This window comes from Salmo trutta, chromosome 10 (assembly GCF_901001165.1).
Source record: "Salmo trutta chromosome 10, fSalTru1.1, whole genome shotgun sequence".
NCBI lineage: Eukaryota > Metazoa > Chordata > Actinopteri > Salmoniformes > Salmonidae > Salmo > Salmo trutta.
In genome coordinates this window covers 23,135,064-23,146,025 of record NC_042966.1, presented here as the reverse complement: position 1 = coordinate 23,146,025, position 10,962 = coordinate 23,135,064, and the positions used below count along the sequence as shown (strand labels likewise).

Sequence of the window (10,962 nt, the reverse complement as noted above, 5' to 3'; positions counted from 1 at the left end):
TTCGATTTCCCTAAACCTGTGTGTGTGTGTGTGTGTGTGTGTGTGTGTGTGTGTGTGTGTGTGTGTGTGTGTGTGTGTGTGTGTGTGTGTGTGTGTGTGTGTGTGAGTGTATGTGTGTGTGTGCGTGCGTGCATGTGTGTGTGTGTCATGACAGTAAACATAAACAGACCCCAAAGTTTTCACATCCCGAGTTATTTAGTCTATTAGAATCAAATTTGAATTGCTCCTGCATTTCTGTTGTTCTTTAATGACCTTTTAATCTACTTGTTTTCTATTATATTTACCAAATGTTACAAACATATATTTGTAGGCATATTTTATAAATATGATAGTCAGGTTTAAGACATTTTAATACATGTGTTATCAAGCAAGTTATAAATAAATTAAACTGATCATCAAAACCTTTTGTCTATTTCTGGTGACACAAGTAAGGCCTAAGTGTGAAGCTATAAAAAAATGTTATTGTAAAACAATAAAAACTAAAAAATGCCAAACATGTTTTATTGTTTTAACCTATTTTGGTGATTGACGTGTAGGCCTAGTTAATGTGATCACAAAAATATTCAGTTGACTCTCTAGTGATCAAAAAGTGTATATTTTCTGCTTTTCACTCTCAGTGCTGTGCTGCCTGTCTCCTTGCATTTGCGTGCAGGGCATGCTGTTCTCTGGAAAGGGCTTGAATCAAACGCCCGCCGTTTTGTTTTGCGAATCTAGCAACTTCGCCATTGGTTTACGGCATCATCCAATCGGAGACTCTGTTTATCACGGGGCGCGTCTCACGGGCACGCTTCTCATTGTGTTTACCAAACCAATGGGCGAGCGCGTTCCCCTACTGTCCCTCCTTCGCGCGTAGTTGTGGCACTAGCGGATACAGTGGGAGAGTTTCTGTGTGGATGTGCGATCTTCGATTCACTAGAAGCCTGTACTTCTACGATGCATCTCTATACCTCAACTGCACAATACAATCTGCAGACTAGGATGTAACTATTTCCACGTTTTTCTTTGTTGTACGCCGCTTTTTTTCATTTGTATGTTTTCGTACTATTTTTTAAATCATTAATTGTTATGCAAGGAATAACTTACCAGTAAGTAATGTCTTTATTGTATCCATTTTGAATGTGTGTGAGAATAAACATTTATACTTTCAAGTGCTGCTTTTAAGAGTCTTTGTAGTAGAAATTTGTGTTATTTTAGACTGAGAGGGTCTGGAGCAATTATACTTAAAGAATATGCATGAATTTAATTCACACTGCATATACATTTTATTGTTTTGTAGTAGTCCAGTAAGCCTATAGTAATAATAATGAAAGTAATAACAGTAATAATATTGCTAACAAAATAATTATAATTATAAATAGTATAATGACAAATACAATAGTGAGCATGGTGTTATATTATACTACAACAATTCATGACAATGTAGCGATTTTAATAATTGTACTTGAGCCAAGTTGCTCATGCTGTTGACAACCTAAACGTTGGTTGTTGTATAGACAATTATTATTGTACAGTTAAACAATCATCTCCAATTACTCTCTCATGATGAGATGAGATGCCACGTTTGAAATGTATTGTATTTTAATATAGTTTACAGTTATTTGCTTGTATCCGTTCTATTCTTTTTCGCGGTTCAGATACCACCATTTGGTGCTAAATAATGGATTAATTCTATTGTAGTTTTGTTGTTTTAATATCAGTAGTTGATTACATAGGCTTGGCCTACTACAGTTTTTCACAGTTGTTATCGAGGGGGCTTTGCCAGTAGAGAGATCTTGACGAGTCCCACCCGGCCGTTTTCGCTGTGCTTGGAGTGTCTCTCTCGCTTAACTGGCATTTGAATATCTTGATTTAGTATGCCAGTTATGGCTTGTGACTTTGCTTTACTGCAAAGTAGTGAATTGCGCTGAGTACGCTCTTGGGCCCAACGGAAAGCCGTGTAGAGAACACATGACAATGATAGCAGTTATGTCCTTACGAGAGTCTATTCTTTTTCAGAAGATGTTTGGGCTTTCTATGCCCAAAATGCCGTACTTGTATTCCAATCTCATGCGGGGGACTGGGAAAAGAGGAGAAATCAGTGCTTGTTCCACCTCGGTGCTTATGCAGGCTTTTCATGTAGCCTATTGCCATTCGACTGGTCGTTTTCGAAGGGGGATTTTTTTTGTCTCCTGATAGTTTGACCCTTTGGGGCAGCGATTGAGGGGGTGAAAGAGAGAGAGTGTCTGTCACAGAGGAGTGGAAGGAAAGGAAGTCTCAGCGTCTCCTAACCCAGAGTAGCCTACTCCCACGTTGATCCCAGATTTAAATAGGCCCAGGCTACCTTGTTTTTTAATCAGATTTTAATAAGTGATTTTTAATGTGATGGGCTCTCGTCAGCTCTGTGACGCTCTTGAAGGACGGTAGGCCTTGGCTCCTACATTGAATGTAAATGTTGTTTGGGTCGAATTGCATAGTTTGAGTGGCTTCGTGTTAACGTAGAATGTGAACATTTTAGACGTTTGTTGACGACGAATAATGTAAAATGTATCAGTGTCAAATGAGAGGAAGCCATGTATCTTTGATTGTTTCAACATGAAATAACATAATTGTTTTCCATATAGTCCCATTAGCCTACTTATTTATAACGAAAATAAATAACGTTAACCGCGTCACCAGGAATGTTTATCAATTTTTTATGTGACTATTTGAATTGAAATGGCATTTTTTTAATTGCATTTAGTAATTATAGTTTTATGTAATTGAATGAAACATAACATTTTAGATCACAGTGTGCGGCGTGTAGGCCCTTCCTAACCAAGACCATTTTGAAACGATTGTCAACATTTTGAATGCAAATACTCTCTCTACCATACACATTGTCATGTTCAAGGATTTGGATACGTGCAAATCTCTCACTGAGCACCGTGTACACACCACTAGCGTTTCTCGGGGGTGGGGGGCAGTGCCCCTGTGACAACAATTTTGGACCCCCTTGTGGCCCCCCTAAATGTGCAGTATGAAATAATTTTTACATAATACATTTTTGCTATAGCTCTTTTTTTACATCCGTTATTAGACAGTGGCAACGATGATGATTATGAACATGGTCTTTTGCCTGCTAATGACTGCAATGCAGTGAAGAAAACGATATGACAACAATAACGTCTAATGTAACTGGCCCCTCTAACAGTACAACTGGCCCCAGCTTGGCCCCCCCAGTTGAAATGGTCTAGAACCGCCACTGGTACACACGCACACACGCACACACACACACGTCAGTAGCCTATGCTGCGTGAACTTATAGGCCTATGTTCTGTCGTTTTGAGAGCCTTGTTTTGCTCAGGATAGAATTCCTGAAAGTTTGACTAGAAGACATACTGTTCTAGTAGAATGTTCGCTGTATACTTTTCTCCTTGAAACAGCAAGGGGACCAGTTGGTTTAGCTCGCCATTTGATATTTTCTTTGTTCTCTTATCTTAGATTTTATTGATATCATTGATGTTCACCAATCACCGTATCAGCCTCTATGTGCCCTGAATGGACGTGCTATGGAAGGGGCCTAATACATTGCCCAATGAGGTGTGTTTTGTGAACATAGGCCCACCTATCCATATTTGAGCGCCATGGGGTATTCCATTGAACTGAATGACTAGGGCTATAAGGCACACATGGGCATGTTGATTCCCATTCCTATATGTATTATTACGTGTCTCTCCCTGGCGGTAACGTCATTTAGTTAGTTGTCTTATTATTCCTATATTTATTCTTACGTCTCTCCCTGGCGGTAACGTTATTTAGTTAGTTGTCTTATTATTCCTATATTTATTCTTACGTCTCTCCCTGGCGGTAACGTCATTTAGTTAGTTGTCTAATTATTCTTGGTTGCACCCACCCATGCCTACATGCATAATAAGTGATGCCATTGTAAAAGGGTGAGATGCAATGCTGACTTAGCTATTCAGTTACATTTGCTTTAAACAAGCGATTTCAATGCTTCTTCTCAAGCACATTCACTGGCATGTCAGTAAAGAAAAACAAATGTACAGACAGTCAATTTATGAGCTCGTCAAACATCACTGACATGTCAGGATTGTCCCAAGTCTAACAAAATACCGTAGCTGATCCATTTCATATATCTATGTCGACATTTAAATCTTCATAGTATTTTGTTTACCTCGACATATGTATAATGTATGCTCATTTTAATGATTCGCAGTAGGCTATGGTCGAGGAAACTATTTTGATGCTTGAAGTTTGAGAAGGGGAACATTTGGTCTTTAATGGGCTGACTGAAAGATCAAACATTTGTTTCAGGCTTTATCTGGTTCCTTCTATCAGAGAGGGTGAGATATAGCGCCCCCCCCCCCCCCCCCCCCCCACACACACACACACACACACAGACTGACTCACATCTAGGTTTCAGAATACACTGATGCAGTATAGCTTTATGGTCCCCAACAATAAAACAACCCGTAGTTTAGGATGACCACTTCTTTTGTTGTTCAGTTTGTAGCCTACCCGTCTCTTGTCTGCAATGGAGACCAAAGTAGGCGGTTTGGGACTCGGCAAACGACCAGACTTGTAGCCTATACTTTACTGTAGACTATTTGTTTTGGGGTTTAATTTAGTCAAACCTTTATCATTATTTTTTATTGTTTTATTTAACCTTTATTTAACTAGGCAAGTCTGATATTTTACTGATTTCTAAAAACACTTAAAAGGTATACTTTTGTTATGCAAGGTAATAGTTTTGTTGGCAACATTACACAGCATGCGTGTGAGAATTACATGCCTAAATAATTATTTCAGAGTTTTTGTCCCATTGTTTTCAGTGCATTGACGTGGTCTTGTTTTTTCTCATTGTAGAACATGACCGGGACATACTTTTTGGTCGGCAAGGCAGAAACTCGACTGAATGCAAGACGACCTATCCGAAGTTCATAAAAGGGATTATTGCATCTGGGAAGCGTTCGATGCTTCTGGCTTTTCCTCTGGATTGGGGGATTTATTTCTTCTCGACAGAATGGAAAGCCGGGATTTCGCTCCTCCACACCACCTCTTGACAGAGCGGGGCGCGTTGGTTCACCATGCCGCCTCTCGGATAGCTCCTGGCGGCCACAGCACCGTGCAGCACCCCGCTCATTTCCAGCCCGGAAAATACTATCCCTCTCACATCTCCATGGCCCCACATTCAGGTTGGTGTGAATACGAATTTGTTATGCAAAATAAGATGAATTATACAATTGTATTAAATCCTCTAAGGTGTTTTTTGGCTGTTGGAAAGTGCTAACCTACAGACAGTTTATATTGTCTTATTTACCGCCCCCCCCACCCCACCCCACCCCCTTAAAAACTTAACTCTGACGTTTTTCAGTTAAGAACGAGAATTTATTGGAAAAGGAAATTAGTTAGTCGATGTGGTCATTCAGGAAATTAGCACTTGCTGTGGACTCTTTAGATATTTAATGTTCCAGTTTTAGTCAAAATGACGTTTTATTGAACTGTTTAGTGTTGTTTCTTACTTACCTGGTCAGAACCGATCCACTGGGTAAACACTGGTTGAAATAACGTTGTTTACACGTAATTTCAATTCAATTACTTTTAACCAACGTGGAATAGACGATGAATTGATGTCTGTGCCCAGTGGGAGTGTACTTTAATATGAAAAAGAATCGTGCATCTTGTCAAACTAAGCACAAAATAAGATTATTTTGTTGAATTGCAAATTTAGTGAGATTAGGCCTATTCTAGACAAGACGATTTCTATTAAGAACACAATATACAACGTTAGGCCTATTTTTAGATTACAGCCTATTATAACCTAGAGTATTGCATAATTCAGAAATATGATGTGATTATTCAGAAATCTATGGGATTATTATTATTATAATTGATTTGCTTTCAAGTGACATGGAATCTTATTTTATATGGTTTGATAGTTTCACTCAAAAATGTCAGTTTAATTAAATGGATTAATCATACTATTATAATTGGGTTTTAATCAATTTGTAACTTAATATTGCCTTATTTACCATCCATCATTTGTTATTTGCTAAAATGATTTGTGTATGTGCGCAGGCTCTGTACTGCAGGCCTATTTGGGTGAGTGTGGTGCGTGTGGAGGTGGAAGGGGTTAAGCGCGAGCTGGTGCGTTCCATTCGGTTGTCCGTGAGGCCCCGGGACTGTCCTGTGTCTGGGACCGGGGATCAGTCCGGTGGGAGCGGAGCTCGCGCTAATAGAGGTGCACGTAATACCAGAAAATCCAGTTTCTGTTATTCAGCACGGACGTGACGGGGCGAGAATGGTTTGACAGTGCATGCATTAGATTTTAAACGTAGCTTTGGTATCCTGCCCCGAAGGAGGAGGAGAAGCGGGGAGGGGACTGGTTAGGTGTGTGTCTGTGTGTGTAGGTTGGGGGAGGGGTGTCTGCTGCACCTAATCATGTATTGAATCATATAACCGAGCGGATGTGTGTAGAAATCTAAAATAAATGTGTCTTGAGTGAAATCACATCAATGACTTATTATGTTGAGATTAAGAACCTGTGTTGTTGTCCTAATATTTCTGAAAATGACTTTTCCAGCCATAGATGTTGGTCTAAATATATTACGCCTATCAATTAAATGATGCATTTGAATCGTTTTGTCTCTCCTGTAATAGGCGAGGTTCACAGCATATATGCCTTAAATCTACGAGACTAATGGCATACTAGAAAGAACATCCAAGGAAGTAATTTAGGCATATGCGTTTCTTTTTTTCTTCACTTTCAAAGAAGATATGCCAGGCCGTCTTTGTAAATAGAAATGTAGTGACTATACCTTTTGAATGAAGATTGAATGAAGTTAAAATAACAAAATAAAAGAAGATGAGAATTATGGTTAAATTGACAAATTAAATAGAGACTGTATTTATTCTCACCACTCATGTTTATCAGAACAACTTGCGTTACAATTATTTGCAGGTGTCTTATTCAATAGGTTAATTGGGGCTTAAAAAAAAAAAAATCTTTAGAAGTTTTAGGACTTTGCTATTTGGCACAGAAGAATTCAGTAGTTATGCCAAGTGAATTTAATGTAGAATATTTCCATAACGTTATTTAATCATTTGTTTGTGAATATTTTATAATTATGACTTTTTTGAGGTCTAAGGGACATTTTATTATATTGTTTGTATATAATTTAATCCCTCAATAGAGAAAATACTAATATCGTAGTAAATGAGTGGTGTATATGCCTGCCTGGGTTATCTTGGGCCCCTTCTTACCCTAAAATACTGACGTTTGAAGGTGATTGGTGTTCTAACCATAGTTCTAAAGTTTGAGGTTACTGAGGCCATATCTAGACGACACTGGTCACATACAATATCCTGCTCATGCGCACATCTGTCCTGTTGCCTTTATGATCATCTTACAGCATATATAGCTGTGTATTTGGAGAGTGTTAGGAATTGGCTGCTCTCTTAACTTGTACAGTCACTTTGGTGGTGAGGCTATTATCTTACCACAGAATATTATTGTAATAATAATAACTATATTAAATGCTATTATATAGTCTTTTAGCATTTATATAGTCTGTTAACATTTCTATAGTTTTCAAAGTGCTTGACATTGTATTTTATTATATTTAGAATACCAGAGCTTCGGTATTCCTTCATTATTCCTGATGGCCGACTGACATTCTGATGGGGATTGTTTTTTGGATGGGCTTCTGGTGTAATGGGGCTGGGGAGGGGGAACTTTGTGTTGCCCCCCCCCCCCCCCCCTGAGATTCAGATAGCTGTCTGCCTGGCCTAGGCCTCTGGGCAGGGGGTTGATGTGATGTGAGGTGCAGGCAGGGCAGGGGGGTAGGCAGGGGGAGGAGGAAAGGGTTTCAGGGTTTGGGGGTTAGTTAGATCTCCTCTCCCTGGGACTACTCCCTTGCCAAAACACACACACACACACACACACACACACACACACACACACACACACACACACAAAGAGATTCACCAATGTTTTGCTTCTGCAGCAGGGTAATTCCAGAATCTCATTTTTAGATATGGAGAGGAAAAATGACAATTTCCTTCTTTTGTCATTGTTGTTTGTTCTAAATCTGTAACATGATCCATCTATAACGTCCATGTCCTTATAAGGATCAGCATGGTGTCTGTTGACGAGGTGACTGAGTTATAACTGTTATATAGCATAACTATAAACCTCAGCCCCTCCGATGAACACCAGTGATATAGCGCTGGCAGTGAGAGTTTGATATCTGAACTAGGACTCTTTGTCTTTCTACTCCTCATATCCATTTTCTCTCGTATGCATTTCTCTCTCTCTCTCTCTCTCTCTCTCTCTCTCTTTTCTTTCTTTCTTTCTTTCTTTCTTTCTTTCTTTCTTTCTTTCTTTCTTTCTTTCTTTCTTTCTCTCCCTCTCTCCCCCCTCTCTGTGATGTTAGCCTCTAGGCAGTAGTTGTTTCAGTGCATGTGTGTGTGTGTATGTGTGTGTGTGTGTAGACAGACACAGTTGTCTAGTCTGGAGGTGTATAGTTGTACAGGTGTGCTATGGGTGTGGCTGAGCCTGTCCATGCACAGGTGTGTCACTTCTCTTCTCAGTCAGAGGGGGGGGGGGGGGGGGCACGCTTTTGAGAGGGAAAGAGGCCAACTCTGATGTAGTCATTGTGCCCTTGAAGCTGCACTACATGCACACAAGCACACACACACACACACACACACACACACACACACACACACACACACACACACACACACACCACACACACACACACACACACACACACACACACACACACACACACACACACACACACACACAAACACACACAGCAGCTCAGGCTTAGTGCTGTAATAATCATGTTTCAGAGAGACCTGCAGACCTGGCTGTCAGACCCTCGTTGGCTCTCTCTTTCTTTAATCTATCTCTTTTCCTCTCGCTCTATTCTTCCCCCTTTTTTCTCCCTCTCGTCTCTCTTCCTTTCTCCTCAACTGCTGTGTCTAGTTATGTCAGCGCTGGCTCCTACACTGTGTCGTGTGTTTGTGCAGTGTGTCGTGTGTGTGTGCTGTGTGTCGTGTGTTTGTGTGCGCTGTGTGTGTGTGTGTGTTTGTGTGCACTGTGTGTGCGTGTGTGTGTGCGTGTATCAGACGCTGTCTCACACTCCGCAGCCCTGTCCAGTCATCCTGATGCTCTTGTAACAGCTCTCGTTGCGACTCAGAGCCAGCGAGCAAGCTGATTGGCTAAGGTGTTTCAGGTGCTCTAGCCTTGGGGTGCCATGACTTTGATCGCCACGGTTGCAGAAACGAGACACCCTGTTCTCTCTCCCTCCCCTCTACCCCCCCCCCCCCCAAATCCAATGGCAGACTAGCTAGTGCCTTCTGTCTGTGTGTCTGTGTGTCTATCTGTGTGTCTGTCTGTGTGTCTGTCTTTAGAAAGTGGAGGAGAACAGTGGAGTGGGCCTCTGATCATAGTTAAAAGGATAGCCGTGGATCTTTTCTAGAACAGTTTTAAAAGCCTCTACGTGAGTAGGGAGAATGTGTCTCTATAGCCCAACACACCGGCCCTTATCACCCACCACAGGTCTCACTATTGGAGATTTCTGCTCACATTGTTGTAATACTTGGAGGAGAAGGAGGAGGAGGGAAGGAGGATAAGAGGAATGAGCATATGAAGAAAGGATAAAGGGATGAGTGAGAAGGGAAGAGTAAGAGAGGAGGAGGAAATAAGGAAGAGAGGAGTTAACTGGACGAAGAGAGAGAGAGAGCAGTTGGAGGGAGAAGAGAGAGGGAGGGAGGGAGAGAAAGGAGGAGAGGAGAGGGGGAATAAAACAGCAGGATAGGAGGGTAGAAAACAGCAGGAGGGTGACGATGGAGAGAGAGTAGAGCGGGGAGGCTAGGAGGAGAGAGGGAAAGGAGGAGTGGAGAGGGGGAAGAGAGAGAGAGCGAGAGTGGCTGAGCGTTTCCACCTGGTTGATAATCCAGTCAGATTACCGCCGCCTGACAGAACGGACCGTCGTCCCCGGAAACTCATCCGAGCGTCTCCGCGGGAACACGCTGGCTCATAAGTGGTGTGTGTGTGTGTGTCAGTGATGAGTCAGCAGATCTGCTCAGCCATTGGCAGAGACAGAGACAGACCCCAACCCCCTTCACCGTCCTCCCCAGGGAAGAAGACTTCATATGGGGCATGGCAGCTGAGGCAACCCCCTCTACGGTGCTGGAGATGGTGGTGGTAGCGTTAGCGGGTGGTTGGGTTGGGTTGGTGGTGGGGATCATGTGGTTTAGCCTACGCTTGGAGACGGTGTACAAGAGCTCTTCTCCTCTTCTACTACTACACACACACACACACACACACACACACACACACACACACACACACACACACACACACACACACACACACACACACACACACACACACACACACACACACACACACACACATATGTATGTTGTTGTATGGGGTGACTAATTCTACACTGAATCTGTTCTGCAGGGTGTTTGTCAGTAGTGCTGCTGTAGCACGTATTAACGTAATGTAACCAGTCAGTTTTTGGTTGTAAAATTCTGGGATGTGTACTGATGGACGATGACTGAAGATCTATATGAATGAAAAGACCAGCAGGAATTCCCTCTACTTCTCATCCCCTCTCTCTCTTGTCTGTACTTCTCTCTTTCACTCAATCTCTTTCTAGATCGCTCCCCCCCGATGTTGTTAATAGCCCATCCCGGTCTCTCTCGGCTCGTAGCCAGCTCACTAAATCAGAAACGATTGGAGGATTTGGCAGAGGGAGTAAGAGCTCAGCGCAGCGCCTTTGAAGTCAGAGAATGAGAGAAAAATTGCATTTTAAACAGCCCGCAAAACACAACGCTAAAAGTGCTTCTTGTTCTTTAGGATGAAGGGGAGGTGTGTGTGTACCGGTATGTGTGTGTGTGTGTGTGTGTGTGTGTGTGCAGGCGGACAGTGCCTGGTGTTAATGGTGTTATTGTGGATTG

The 10,962-nt window shown here is 41.9% G+C and overlaps 1 long non-coding RNA gene across 1 annotated transcript; it reads left to right on the top strand.

The window, feature by feature from the left end:
- Positions 1-532: 532 nt before the first annotated feature.
- LOC115201425 (uncharacterized) lies at positions 533-5,208 on the top strand. Its single transcript, XR_003879740.1, has 2 exons — positions 533-1,085; positions 4,846-5,208. It is a non-coding gene; the product is annotated as an uncharacterized LOC115201425 (long non-coding RNA).
- Positions 5,209-10,962: the final 5,754 nt, after the last annotated feature.